General features: G+C 35.9%; 1 long non-coding RNA gene and 1 pseudogene across 2 annotated transcripts in view; one reads left to right on the top strand and one right to left on the bottom strand.

The window, feature by feature from the left end:
• The window catches only part of LOC138170671 (uncharacterized), a 321,824-nt gene that overhangs the window by 29,778 nt on the left and 276,177 nt on the right, over positions 1–15,869 (top strand). The gene's annotated exons all lie outside the window — the stretch shown is intronic.
• The window catches only part of LOC138170183 (SMC5-SMC6 complex localization factor protein 2 pseudogene), a 5,694-nt pseudogene continuing 1,676 nt past the window's right edge, over positions 11,852–15,869 (bottom strand).

Raw genomic sequence — 15,869 nt, 5'->3', positions numbered from 1 at the left:
AATAGCACCTATAGACACCTTAAAATGTTCTCAGATAAGATACGCTATCTCACAACTCTGGATTTTTAATGGTTGTCCCTATGTCTGAAATCTGTCTGTTGGCTTCCCTGACTTTCTTCACATCTCAGTTAAAATTCCAACTTCTGCAGGAAGCCTTTCCCAGTCCCTTTTAATGCTAGCGTTTTCCTCTAAGATTACTTCTGATTCATCATTTATATGTCTTCTTTGTACGTGGCTGCTTCCGTGTTGTCTTCTCCATTAGATTGCAAGTTCCTCATGGTCATGTTTTTTACTTTTTTTTCTATTGCTTGTGCCTGCCACCTAGGAAACTCTTAATAAATTCTTGTTGATTTAATTTTGTTGTAGAGATTAGCTGAGACAATATATGGAAAATGCTATACCAATCTTAAGTAGTTATATAAAAGTTATTTGCAATTAGCATGGAATGTGGGAAAGAGAGTAAAGTGGTAATAGGCCTAGTTCTTTCAACAACCAGTTGTGTTATCTTGGTTAAGTCACTGAAACTCTTTGTGTCTCTACATCCTTGTCTATAAACGGAGGGAACTGGTTGAGGTAGAATCTTATGGACTTTCTATCTTGAAAAGTCTATGATTTTTCTTAAAAGTTTATTTTAACAGTTTCATTTGTATTATGCATAACATTTCAGGCAGTGCAATGGTTCTAATGAACTAAAGGTTAGGAATCTGCCCTAGGACAATAGTGTGGAGTGATGGAAAATTTGTCTATGGAGTCAGAGGATCTGGGTCCAGTAATCACTTCTCATCTGTACTGCCATTATGATCTTGTACAAATCAATTAACCTATCAGAGCCTCGATTTCTTCATTTGTAAAATGAAGGAGTGGGACTAAAGGGTGCCTAGGGTCTCTTTCAGCTCTAGTTCTAGGATTCTCTGATCTTTTTAACACAGGAAAAATTGCCTACTCCAATCTTTGTTGTATACCTTACATTTATAAGATATCAATCATAAAAAGGGATTAAAGATTTTTTTGATAAATCTGTATAATTCTTTATTATAGGTTGAATATTTTGTTCCCCATTCTCTTCTCATGTCGTTTATCTCATTCTAGGGAAAATTAGTGGAATATGCTTTCATATACTTCACTAACCTCTTGTGTTCCTCTTTCACATTCAAAAAATGAGTAGTCTTGGTCTATGACTTCAGGGAACCCAGCATCCTTTCCAAAACAAAGATCTGGTTTGAAGAAACAGAATCTATTTTTTTTTTTTTTGCTTTTTGGAGGGCAGTTGGGGTTGTGACTTGCCTGAGGTCACATGGCTGATTTTTGTGTGTGTGTGTGTGTGCGTTAAGTGTCTGAGATTGGATTTGAACTCAGGTCCTCCTGACTCCAGGGCTGGTGCTCTATTCACTGTGCCACTTAGCTGCCCAGAAACAGTATCTATTATAGAACAAGACCCCATAAAAAAGGTCCTTTTTTCATTAGTGAGGGTAAGTTGCCTGCATTTTCAATATTTGGCAAAGCCCCTATCTCTCATACTACAAAATAATTAAATCACTGGGTTTTGGAATCCTTTCCAGGTAAATATAAAATATTGCTATGCATATCCTATGAGAGATAAACATACTTTATTTTAGTTGATTCCTACAACTTCAAAGATTGGACAATATACTTCTGGAATTAGAGAAGAGGGAGGGTGTGTTGGTTCATCTTTTAATGGCAGAATAGAGGAGAGTAAAAAAAATATATGATAACTTAAATTGAACTTGGATTTTGAATACATTGAAGTTATGGACTTATAAGAAGGTGGGATTTAGCTACTGTAGTCAGCTCACTCAGTGGTAGAATTCTTTTGACCTTATAAAGACATTTTTTTTCTCTTTAGAAAGTCACTTTTTCCCTTGCTTTATTCATAGCAATTGTCAGTGAAATGAAAAACAACAACCCTAAGCCTCAATTTTTATAGGATTAGCATAAGTGCAATTGATTTAGATTTTAAAAGTCTTTAAAACTAATGAGTGGATACAGGAAATTGGCTCATAAAGGAATCTAAGAGACTTTCTCAACTATCTTCTCTGCATGAACCCAACTCTAAAAAATTTACTAGTTCCTACCAAACTTCATGTGATTAAAGTGACAAAATCTGGAGTTGTATTTGTTAAATAATAATTATAGTCTGTATACAAGCAACAGTAAGAGGAATCAATTTATAATAATAGAGGAATATACATTTGTAAAGATGCCTTGAATACCTCTTCAAAAGAGGAGATTCTTGGTTTTACTATAAGAAATTATACAAATAATAAAAAAATCATTGTTGAGGGATTTGTTAAAAGCCTATCTTGGGTCTTGCTTTTAGTGAATTTATTTTGAACTCTCTGAAGCAGACACTGCAATTTTTTTACATTCTAATGAGTGAACTAAAAACATATATTTCAAAGAAAACAGCACTCATAAATTACATTTATGACACATGAGGTTGCTGACTGCTGTGCAGGGAGCACAGAGTAATGCTGCTAATATGCACTCTAGCTTGATGTTCTCAGTTCCCAACATGCTCTAATTCCACACTACAAATCTTTAAATGGCAGTTATATTTTAATTAATGTGATTATGCACTGCCATTAGTGAGCCCTCCCCCAGTACATTTCTCCTGCCAGGCCCATGAATGCCAGTAAACCATTAACATAAAAGGGCTGTTTGCTTATTAAATTCATCGACACAAATAGGCAAGGGTGGCCATTGTTGACTTGCCATGGAAAGAACTGAGGGGGAGAAGGAGAGGCACGGTTGCTGGCAGTTGCAATTATCTGGTGTAATTAAGTCTAATTTATAAGCCCCCCCTTCTCCAATGAGAAAGTAACAATTTTTGTTAATTAACAAGAGCATTTGTAAAGCTCGTTAACTCCATCATTCACAGTCTGCCTGGAAAGATGGGAGCATATGGCTATTAGGAGGGGACATGTTGCATATGCGTATTTGTGCATTAATCTGTTTGGAAGGGCTAATGATTGAAATGGGAGATAGAAATGGATGTTATATTATGGAGAAAAGAAGATCTACTGTTTTCATTTATCTTTACAGCAATGTAAGTGCTTTGTCATTATCGTCCACATACGGTTTCATTATTCTGATACAGCACTCTGTTACATTGCCTCATACCATCATCCCCCTAAGCCTGCAGGCTACAAGAGCACTTATCTTTCCTGATGACTGTTGAATCATTTAAAACAAGTTATTAGTGAAACAATTAAAATGATATTGGTTCACAATTGTATTTATAGCTGGCAGGCATAATGAACCATTCTGAATAGCAGTCGGGGGTTCTCAGAATGGATGGAAAATGCTGTTAATCAGAGACAAGAGAAACCTCTAAAGAAAAACTAAATTGCAAGAACACATTAATTGTATTGGAACATTTCATTTAATTGAGAACAAAGGAAAGGTAAAAATCATATTATCAATGTTTTATGAACATGAAGGAATAGGAAAATTACTATGTCATTTGTCACATATCTTTTGTTGGAAATGAAAATTAAAAAGGCAGTATTTAACTTTAATAAGAGTAGGCCAAATGCATCATGTTGTCACATATTTTGTTTTTTTTTTCATGGGGAGGATTAAGCTGAGAGAAAGAGAGAGGGAGAGAGGGAGATAGAGGGAAAGGGGGAGAGAGAGAGAGACAGAGAGAGAGAGAGAGAGAGAGAGAGAGAGAGAGAGAGAGAGAGAGAGAGAATCCCACAAGCATGAGAAAAGGCGCTAATGAGGATTACAGATTACTGAATATCCAGGTAACAGAATTAAGATGTTTCCTGTTCAGCTATATTCATAAGTCTTAGAAAATCACTGTCTCCAAATCATCTGTGAACAGCATATCAATAATAGATGGCTTAATCACCTTTGGTGATAGAAGTCATTGAAATTTTTGGACAAAATTGGTAGCACACAGGTGTGTGGTTGCCAAACTTCTAATCTCACTTCCACTAATATTTCATCAATGTTCCTTGTCTAGTTTTAGCAGTGGATACTTCCTGTCACAAGAAACTGTTCATGTATTAATGCTTGCATGTATATGTGTGCATAATCCCCAAATTATGTACATATGTGTGTTGTGGGCTAGTTGAAAGATAGGTGGGAAGAGGACATTTCTTTCTCTTACAACCTAATTCTCTTTGGAACTCATATCTCTTGATGTGAAAGTCTAATACATGAAACCAATGAGCCAATTTTAGGATCAACTCAATTTATTTTTATGTAGCGTTCAGAATATAAAGTTTAAAATGTTTTACAGCAATCAACAAAGTAGTGGAGAAAAATATTTTACTGAGTTGGCTTTGTAGAAATCAAGAAATATTGTGTTGAGAGTATAAATGGTTGTCAAAGAGACAGTTGAAACACCCAAGCATTGATATTCCAGACAAGATTCCTATTTTGAAAGTTTGATGGGTCTGTGATTTTCTTGGTCTAAATACTCCCTATACTGATATATAACCTTAGCCCTATTCCCTTCATATGTTTTGACATCTTTATCTACAATATTCTGTAAATCCTCCAGTGATGATATGCCTTACTTGGCTTCATTCTGGTTCTCTTAATATCTTGGAAGCACCAGCATACTACTTTGGATGTCCAGCTATTATCTCCCTTGTAAAGTACAAGTCCTATAGAAGAGTTGGCGTTGTAATATTTCAGTGCCAAGGAGAAAAATTGAAATTGAAAAAATGATAAGACTAATAATAAAATAAACACATATATATTTCCTGAGTTCTCACATTGGATATTTTTAACTAGGTTTGCCATCATCATGTCAGACTCAAGATGTCCAAAATAGTATTATCTTTTGCTTAAAAACTACAGTGCATCTCAACTTGCCAGTTTCAGAGTCATCCCAGATTCCTCACTCTCTTTTTACCTCCATACCCAACTAGTTGTGACACCTTCCAAAATCAACTTTCACAACATCCTTTGCATCTACTCTCCACTTACGTGGTCATCATACCCATCAACCCATAATCATCTCTTATCTGGACTATTGCAAAGACTTTAACTTTCTGGCTCCTGTATGTCTTGTTAAGATTATTACATATTCTTCACAATTAACATGTTAGCCAAAGAAGCTTATTCACTGCTTTTTATAACAGCCCCTCTACTTTCTCTGTATCTTGTCCCAGACTATCCTTCATGTTCTGACATATTAGATTCCATGCCTGAAATACCCTTCTTCTTCATCTCTGCCTCTTAGAAACCCTAGCTTCCTTTAACATTCAGCTCAAGATCCACCTCCTACATAAGGTCTTTGCCAATTCATACGCCAACTCCAACTGCTAGTACCTACCTCAATGAAATAACCTCGGACCTACTTTGTACATATTCTAGACCACTGAATTGTTGTTTTTGTAGTCATAGAACCTAGGAGAATGTTTTACATATAGTAGGCATTAGATAAGTGATTGTGATTTGGTTGATTGATAAGTGCTTTAAAGTTTGCAAATTACCTTTTAAAATATATTATTTGAGCCCCATAATGAACCTCGTGGTATGCAAGGTCTTTTACATCCCTTATCTTATTGGAAGCTCAGAGCAACCCTGTAATGTTGGCACTACAAGAACTGAGGCACAGAATGAGTGACTTGTCTAGGGTCACACAGCTAATTAGCTTCTAAGCAAGGATTTGAGCTTAGATCCTCCACATACTACTCTCTTCACTACAATCCAGAGGAACAGAAATAATAAAAATTAAAGTCACAGAAAATAGGAGTATGATTAAAACAGAGGAAATATCTGGAGAAAACTATTATTCAGCCAGGGTGATTACAATTGAAACCAAAGGTAAGCAAAGGAATATCTTTGGAAGATTGGGCAGCATCTATACTGAATATCTGCTCTGCAATTAAAGAAACAGATACAAGAAAGTACTTGATGTCAAAGATATATCACAAAGTGATAGTATAATTCAGTTGCTTAACTTTAGGATTTTGGACTGCATTGATTTATCTAAGTACCAACCAATAAAAATATTTCTGAGAAGGAACTATACATTTTCTTGGTAGGAAGATGATAGCTAGGTTTACCAAATTGTCTTATATCTCTATTTCTTTCTTGATATCTCTCTCTCCCATAATCTATATTTATTTATATATTGCTAAGTCTATATATCATGTATCTATTTGTAACTCATCTATCTATATTGATATATCTATGGATATAATTATATCCATATTCACATCTATATCATCTGTCTATATCTAAGTCTGTCTATATCATATGTGTATACCCATGTTATGTATGTATGCACATGCACTTGCATGTACATGTATACATATATGTATATATTGATATGTGTGCATGTATGTATTCCTCTTTTATACATAACATCAAACATTTTTAGGGAAAATAAAAGTATAAATATTTCCTCAGAGTAATTCCTCTCATCTGCTCTGTTTGCCCTTCTCGGCTTTGAAATCACAAGCACACAGTCAGACTAGGTTTCTATGAGTGAAATGAATTTCATTAGCCTTGCAAAGACAGAAAACAGCAGGTCCTTGGTCACTACTTTACTGGTAGAAGAAAAATGAGAGTAATGGTTGCTGAATTAGAACATATTTCTTCCACATATTCCAATTGCCATCTTTCTGCAACTTTATAAAATGTCTTCAAGAGCTGATGTGGAAATCATAAAGCAATGTAATTTCCCTGGAGCCAAATTGGTGAAAAGCCTGTCCAAATTTAGGCAGGATGCTTCTTGGGCATCAGACACACAGCCCATCAATGGAATTGTCCTTGAAGTCTTTCTAGGTTTATAGGAAAAGCCAAAACTAGTGCTACACTAACATAGTCTTTTAGACACTCGAGTTATAGAGTAATGTCTTCATCACAGTGAGATATCAGAGGAGGACTTTCCTTGAGGACAATTAGCATATATTGTCAACTGAGAGGTCCTTTCAACTCATTCTTTTTAGCATACTCCTTACTTTATCACTCATCTTTGTATTATTAAGCTTGTCAATGTTCTTCATAGATAAATCATCTAGAATTCATCACAATAGCACAGATGTGATCTGATTAGGGCTCAATACAGGGAAAATATCACCTTCTTCATTATACACACTCTTTCCCCCTTAATGTAGCCTTGAATTGAGTTTTTTTACCTACTATATTGTACTATTGCTTCAGAAACAGTTAAATGATTTAGTGGATAAAAAATTGGGCCTGGGGTCAAGAAGACCTGAGCTCAAATCTTGACGAAGATACTTACTAGCTACGTGATTCTGGGCAATTCACTTAACTCCTGTTTGCCTCAATTTTCTCAATTATAAAGTGAGCATAATAACATATTGTTGTGAGGGTCAAATGAAATAATATTTGTAAAATGTTTAGTATAGTTCCTGGTACCTAAGAGGCATTTAAGAATACTTATTCCCTCCTACCTTCATATTGAATTTGAAATAACCTAAAATTTCTAGAACTTTTTTTTCCTCAAACTAACATTAAATGCTTTTCCAATCACCTTATATTTTTGAAGTTAATTTTTTTAAACCTATACACGGAGCACTATGCTTTTCTCTATGGAAATACATCTTATTAAGGTCACCCCATATTTCTAACATAACCAAAATATGTATGTGTGTGTGTTTGTGTGTGTATGTGGATGTGTGCTTATTTAAATATTCTGACTCATCTATTTAAGTGGGCTTCAACAATATGGGAAAGCTCCAAGTATACACACAATTATGAGACTTTGTGTCAGCAACCCCTTCCTCATTTGTCATTAATGAATTTGATAGCCATGACATCTGATTTTATAAAAATCATCAGTACAAAATGGTAAATAACAAAGGGACCACCTAGAGTCCTCTAACCAAGGTAACACCAATTCATTACTGACAACACTTTGGGTTCATCAGATTCCAAATCTAAATATACTACCATCTAGGCAGCATGTCTGTATCCCATTCAAAAGAACAGCATGAGAACCCTTTACAGCATGGCACTGGATTTGGAGTTACAGTACCTGGCCCTGAATCTAAACTCCCAATTATTACCTCAATGATGCTGGGCAAATCATTGCTCCATTTGAGCCTTAATATCCTCATTTGTGAAATGAATGGCTAGAGGTTAAATAATAGATTCTGTGTCTTATTTCTGAGGACACATTCTATCTAGTATGGGGAATCATCACCAGTTTAATAAGAGAAAGATAAATATTTTAGCTACTGCAACTTGTTATCATTTAATTTCTTATTTTATTTTTTCAATTGCATGTAAATTTTTAACATTACTTTAAATTTTAAATTCTAAATCATTTCCCTCCCTGCCTCCCTCCTTTCGTCCCTCCCCAAACCCTTCCTTGAAAAGTCAAGCTACTTGATATGGATTATAAATGTTGCAATCATGTCTACCAAAAATAAAAAATAAAGAAAGTTTTATATATATATATATATATATATATATGTATGTATGTATACACACACACATATATATGTATGCTTCAATCTTCAGGTTCTGTCAGTTCTTCCACTGGAGGTAGATAGTAATTTTCACCAAAAGTTCTTTGGAATTTTTCTTGTATCATTGTATTGCTGAGATTAGCTAACTCATTTATAGTTGATAATTGTACAGTATTGCTGTTACTATGTACAATGGCCTAGTTCTGTTTATTTCATTTTGCATCAATTCATGTAAGTCTTCCCAGGGTTTTTTTAGAAGAGTCCTGCTTGTCATTTCTTATAGCATAATAGTATTCCATCACAGTCATATAGCACAACTTAACTTAGCCACTCTCCAAATGATGGGCATTCCCTCAATATCCATTTCTTTGCCACTTTAAAAAAGGCTTCTATAAATATTTTTATACATATAGGAATTTTTTCACATCTTTTTGGGATACAGACCTAGTAGTGTTATTGCTAGATCAAATGACAGAAACAGATTGATTGTCTTTTGGACATAGTTCCGAATTGCTTTCTAGGAGGGTTGGTCCAGCTCACAATACCACAAATAGTGAATGCATCATGTCCCAATTCTTTCAACATTCCCTCCCACACTTATTTTCCTTTTCTTTCATTTTTGCCAATATGATAGGTTTAAGATAGTATCTTAAAGTTGTAATGTTTTTTTCCTCTAATTTATTATAGAGCATTTTTTTAAATATGACTAGAGATAGCTCTGATTTTTTCTTCTGAAAACTGCCTTTCCATATCCATTGACCATTTATCGATTGGGGAATGACATATTCTCATTAATTTGATTTAGTTCTCTATGTATTTGATAAATGAGGAGAAATTTGCTATGTTTTCACTTGCTTTCCTTCCTTGGCTGCATTGGTTTTATTTGTACAAAACTTTTTAATTTCATGCAATAAAAATCATCTATTTAAATTCTTTAATGCTTTCTGTCTCTTGATTAGTCATAAATACTCCCCTTACTTATAGATTTTGCAAACAAAATATTCTTTCTTCCCCTAATTTGCTTTTGATATTCTTTATATCTAAATCATGTACCCATTTTGACTTTATATAGTGTGAGGTGTTGGGTTGTACTTAGTTTTGATAAAAATGCTTTCCAGTTTTCCCAGCAATTTTTGTCAACAAACAGTGAATTCTTGTCCCCAAAGCTTGGATCTTTGTGTATATCAAACATTAAATCACTATGATCAGTTAGGAGTATATATTATGTGTCTAATTTATTCCACTGATCCACCACTCTACATCTTAGCTGGTACCAAATCATTCTGATGATTCCACTTCATAATACAACTTGAGATCTGGTATTGTTAGATCACCCTTCACATTTTTCCCATTGATTCCCTTGGTATTCTTTTTTTTAAAAAAATATTTTTACTTTTTGTTTTTAATACAGACAGTAAGTTGAGTCTGCTTACAAGATTAGTGTAGTTCTGGCATAGTTAATCTTACCAAAGCACACTAACTAGGGCAAACTTTGTTTACAAAGGCTAAAAAGACTACTGGTTTTACAATGAATACTTCTGTGGGAGGGTTTGCCTTAGAAACAATCCTTTGAGTCTAGGGTTCCAGTATTACTATTTTATTTGCTTTCCAGTTTTGGTAAATTCGGATTCTTTGCAAGATTCATCTCAGAAGGACACTCAGGTGAAAACCATGGCCTCAAGAAGGAAGAGGCAGGGCAGTACAAAGAAAACTGATTCAGAAGTCCATCAGCTCCTTCCCCTTATGCTCACTACCTGTATAACCTTGGATGATCCACCAAAACCTCCCTTGAATTTGGTTGCCTGCTCTGACAAATGAGGGGGATGGACCAGATTGTCTCTGAACTCCCCTACATTTTACTAGGTTTATGATCTCAAGATACTTCCATGTTGATTTTCCCATGCTTCTTGAGGGCAGATGTTACTTTGTGCTTTGAGTCCCTGGCACATAGCACAGTGCCTGGAATATAGTTGTGTTTAATAAATGCATGCTGATTGATCTGGCAGGTAAACTGAAAGACTAATGTATTAAAACAGGACCCAAAACTTTCAGTAGTGGAGTCCTATGTGCACGCTAATGTAAAATATCATAACTCAGAGATTTAGTCATTTTCCCATTTTGCTTCTTTATAAAATGATATATGCAATAATCCTTCCTACTATAGATGTTGAAGCTTAAAAATATTTATTTTTATCACAATTATTAAATAAAAGTATACCAAAGTGGTTAAAAAGTCATAGATCTGGAAGTTTTATGTGCTTTAAACAGCAGTAAAAAGGGGGCTATTAAAAGACACCTCAACAATCCATCCTTCCCTCCCTAAGCAATCCAATCCAATCCCTTTAATGTATATGATAAGAAAATAGTTATATGCTCTATTTATATAAAATCAAAGCAATAAGCTTTATATTCAAGAAATTGTACACTTTACACAATGGTCAGTGAGAAAAATATGAACACTTTCAAAATTACACATGGAATATCAAAAGAGAATTATACTTATCTTTAGATACATGTCCAGCATCAGTGAGTCTTTGCCTTTTGCCCAAATCTAAATAAACTTTTTCATTTTTTTTCCACTCGAGGTAGATATTTTATAACAAAAGCTTGAAGAAATAGTAATAAGAGATAAAAACAGATTTTTCCAGGGGACTTAATAAGGAGTAGGTGAGTGAGTGAGTGAATGTGTGTGAGTGGGTGTGTTTGTGTGTGTGTGTGTGTGTGTGTGTGTGTGTGTGTATGTAATGAGGGGAACTAGAGATAATGTATTGGTTTCATTCCTGAGTAAATATGCAGAACCCCATCCTACACAGAAGTCAGAACTTAAGTCTGTGGCACAGAAATTTTAATTGTCCCAAAGCTTAAAACAGGCTTGAGTTACTTAAACCACTTAATTTATCAATTGTAATTCTCATAGAAAATGCTTTCTTCTCCTATCCTTTCATTTGTGGGGACCAGGTATTTTTTAAAATAGTTGCAAAGAAAGAAATCTAGTCCCCTAGATATATATATATTTTTATTTTTCTGTTTTATTAGAGTTACCCAGGATAGAGCTGCATCACCCAAGTTAATAATTAAAATACATCTAGTTAATGTTCAGTTTTAGGAAATGCTCACAAATAGACATTGAGGTATTAAAAAAAATCTTTTAATTAAACTGAGTGCCAATAGTTTGTTACTATCAAAGGTCCTTTTGCTCTCTAGGACATTGAAAGAAAAATATCCTTCAACCATATGCTAACATCCCAGGGTTTTAAACATTAAGAGAAGCCTGTGATTTTCAAATGGAGTGAATTGTTCTCAAGCCCACATACCTTATAAGTAATTACAATCCAGTGTTTTACAAAGGGACAGCAACACATATAATCTTGGCAAATCTATCCAAATTTCTTAGCACTTCAATTCAGGGCTTTTGGTAACTTGTCAGGACAAGATACATCAGTAATTGATGGGAGATTTAAAAAAATTACATTGATGCACAACACACTTTATTAGCAGATGTGTTCTGTTCCTAAACCAGAAACTAAGTTCTAGCTATAGGATTTCTTATAAAAAGGATCAGACAATCCCATACAAAGTTCATACTCTACATTCTCTTGTAGATTCTGGATTAAAATGGCATATTACTTTTTTTTTTCTCCATGTGAATATTTCTATGTAAATCTGCATCTACATTTTCCACATTTTCAGGAAATTTCTTGTCCTGTTCAATTTCTCTTTGGTCAACATTTTAGCTACTCCAATTAAGAATCTGGTACCCAGAAGTCATGCAACTTTCCCTTAATAGGCTGAGAATTTTGGCTCATTTCTTGCCATTCTCCATGTATTACGGCAATTAAATCTATTACGTTTGTCCTATGAAAAAAATCTTCTCTGATATAACACTTTATGTGCTTCTCCAGAGAACCACAGAGCTGCAGCAAATATTTACTTCACTGAAAAGGTAAAGAATAGAAACTAATTTCACTGACTAAGTGAAGAAGCACATAGATCAGATAATACACCTTTTCCTCAAGGTCCAGAACTAAACAGTCTTTGGTAAGGTTATGCTGCTGTTCACCTGTTTTCTTTGCTATCATTTTCTTTAACAAATCAGAAGGATCGGTGGAGTCAAGATGGTGGAGTAGAAGCAGGACCTCCAAGAGGCTCCGGGCTTCTACCTTCCCCAATCAATGTTAAAAGGGGACTCTGAAGAAACTTTGGAGCTGCAGAACCCACAAAATGACACAGAGAAGCTAACCTCCAGTTGAGGACAGCCCGGCAGGTCAGCAGGAATCAGCCAGCGCAGAGCTCTGGGAGCTGAGCCAAGGCCCACATGAGCCAGAAGTTTTAGCCCCAGGGTGGGTCTGACCAGCTACCGGCAGGAGGGACTCCAGATCAGCAGCAGCTGTGGCCATTTCCAGAATTATCAATACAAAGATGTGACGGACAAAGCGAGAGGTTAGTGCAGTCTGGACTTTGGGACCCAGTAAGAGGGAGTACATCGGCTTTTGCCCCTGGGGTGAGAAGCCACTGAGACGCCATCACAGCCAGCTAGCTCCATGTGGAAGCTTCAGCTCCTGGCCTGCAGAGTGTAGGGGGACCAAGCAACCAGTCAGAGGGGTAATCACTCTTGCTTTAACCTACTTGGATCTGGATTGCAGTCTAGGGTGGAGGTCCTGGGGTGTGTGTCCAGCTTGCTAGAGCATGTGGAGGCCTCAGAGAGGGAACCCATCTAATACCTCTGGCAGCTGAGAAAACCCTGAGGTTTGGGACAAAAGCTCCACTGTCTGGTGGCAGAGTCCTACTGTGGCAAAAATCCCAAGGGTCAAGTGACTAAGGGGTAACATGACCAGGCAAAGGAAACAAAGCAGACAGAAGATTCCAACATTAGACTCCTATTTTGGGGAGAAAAAGGAACAAAGCATGGAACAGGAAGAAGACAGTAAGTCAGAACTCCTGCACCAAAAGTTTCAAAGGAAAATACAAGCTAGTTACAGGCCATAAAGGACCTTAAGAAGCAGATTAGAGAAGTGGAGGAAAAAATGGGGAGAGAAATGAGAACGATGCAAGAAAATTATGAAATGAGAGCCAACAGCTGACTGAGGAAAATAATACCTTAAAAAATATACTAACTCAAATGGCAAAAGAGACTCAAAAAGACAATGAGGAGAAAGCCGAATTTGCCAGATGGAAAAAGAATATCAAAAGCTCACTGAGGAGAATCATTGCTTCAGAATTAGATTGGAACAAATGGAAGCTAATGACTTTAGGAGAAATCAAGATGCTATTAAACAGATCCAAACAAATGAAAGAATAGAAGGCAATGTGAAATATCTCATGGGAAAAATCACTGATCTGGGAAATAGATCCAGGAGAGATCATTTAAAAATTATTGGATTACCTGAAAGCCATGATCAAAGTAAGAACCTAGAATTCATCCTCCAGGAAGTTCTCAAAGAAAACTGCCCTGATGTTTTAGAACCAGGAGGTAAAATAGAGGTTGAAAGAATCCACTGATCACCTTCTGAAAAAGATCCCAAAAAGAAAACTCCTTGGAATATTATAGGCAGGTCCCGAAATTCCCAGATTAAGGAGAGAATATTACAAGCAACCAGGAAGAAACAATTTGAATATTGTGGAAACACAATCAGGATAACCCAGGATCTAGCAGCTTCTACACTGTAGATGATATTCCAGAAGTCAAACGAGCTGGGATTAAAACCAAGAATTACCTACCCAGCAAAACTGAGTATCATATTTCAGGGAAAAATATGGTCATTCAGTGGAATAGAGGATTTTCAAGGATTATTGCTGAAAAAACCGGAGTTAAATATAAAATTTGACATTCAGATACAAGAAGCAAGAGAAGCATGAGAAGGTAAACAGGGAAAAGAAATCATAAGAAACTTATCAAAGTCAAACTATTAACATTCCTACATGGAAAAACAATAATTGTAACTGCTGAAACTTTTCTCGGTATGAAAATATTTGAAGGGAATTTATATATATATATATATATATATATATATATATATGTCTATTTATGAGGGTATATGGATATATGAAAACATATGAATGTGTGTATATATGTTTACAGGTATACATAGATAGAGGGCGCAGGACTAATTTAATAGGAAGGCATGATATTTAAAAGGTGAAATTAAGAGGTGAGAGAGGAATATAATGAGAGGAGATGGGGAGAGAAAGAATGGGGTAAATTATCTCATAAAGAAGAGGCAAGGGAATAAGGAATGGGTCAACCTTATTCCCATTAAATTGGGCTGGGGGAGGGAATAAAATACACAATAAATAGGGTATCTCACCCTATTGGAGAGTAGGGGCAAAGGGGATGAGAGGGAAGGCAGGCTGGGGAGGAGGGAAGTTGAGAGCACCCACTTTGGTAAAGGGACGGGATCAAAGTAGAGAATAGAACAAGTGGGAGGTGGGATAAAAGAGAGGGAAATATAGTCAGTCTTTTACAATATATCTACTACCGTGTTTCCTCGATAATAAGACACTGTCTTATTTTTTTTGGACAGAAAAACACCAGAGGGCTTATTTTCAAGGGAGGGCTCATTTTAATGAACATTGACAGCAATTTTAATAAACAGGAAGAACAGGATGATGTGCTCACTGCTGCAGCTCTGATTGGATGCAGCTCGGAGCGCGGCGTGCGTTTCACTGGGGGGGGGGCGGCGCATACAGAGGGTACTGTAATGTGGCATGTAGTGCAGGGGATCACCTTCACTACAGTAGCAATCTCAATAGGGCTTATTTTCAGGGGAGGGCTTATTTTAGAGGAATCTTACACAGTAAGGGGAGGGCTTATTTTCGGGATAGGTCTTATTATCGGGGAAACACGGTATGTTATTGTTTTGCATTAGCCACACATGTACAACCTATACTGAATTGCTTATCTTCCCAGTAAGGGTGGGTGACAAGGGAGGAAGGAAATGAATCTGGAATTCAATTTAAAAATCAAATGTTTAAAATATACATATATATATTATTATTAATGCTATTTTACATGTAATTGGGAAATAAGATATACAGGCACGGGGGCATAGAGATCCACCATGCCCTACTGGAAAAGTCAAAAGGGGTATGAAAAAATATGGGAGAGAGCAGATTGGAGGAGGGGATATCCCATGGGACTGCTGTTTTGGGCAGTGGGTAGGGGAAAAATGGGGAGAAAATTTGTAACTCAACATCTGGTTGAAACGAATGATGTAAATCAGAAGTTAATAAAGCATTTGAAAAATGAAAAAATAATCAGAAGGGTCACTGATAATGGGAATATCTTCAGGATACTTATCAAGAATTTTAGCATTTATCATTAGGCTGAGATGCTGTCTCACTTGCTTTCCACATGCTGTCCAGTTAGGGAAAAAACTGCACCAACCATAGAAGTTTGTAATGATTAGTGGACAGCTCACTTATAGCCATACAGAGTACAGGCAT

Source organism: Petaurus breviceps, unplaced genomic scaffold, assembly GCF_028583685.1.
Source record: "Petaurus breviceps papuanus isolate PSGF00001 unplaced genomic scaffold, PetGlider_PUasm1.0 38, whole genome shotgun sequence".
In the NCBI taxonomy this organism is placed as follows: Eukaryota; Metazoa; Chordata; class Mammalia; order Diprotodontia; family Petauridae; genus Petaurus; species Petaurus breviceps.
The sequence above is the reverse complement of the archived record's forward strand: the minus strand, read 5'-3'. Positions and strand labels throughout refer to the sequence as shown.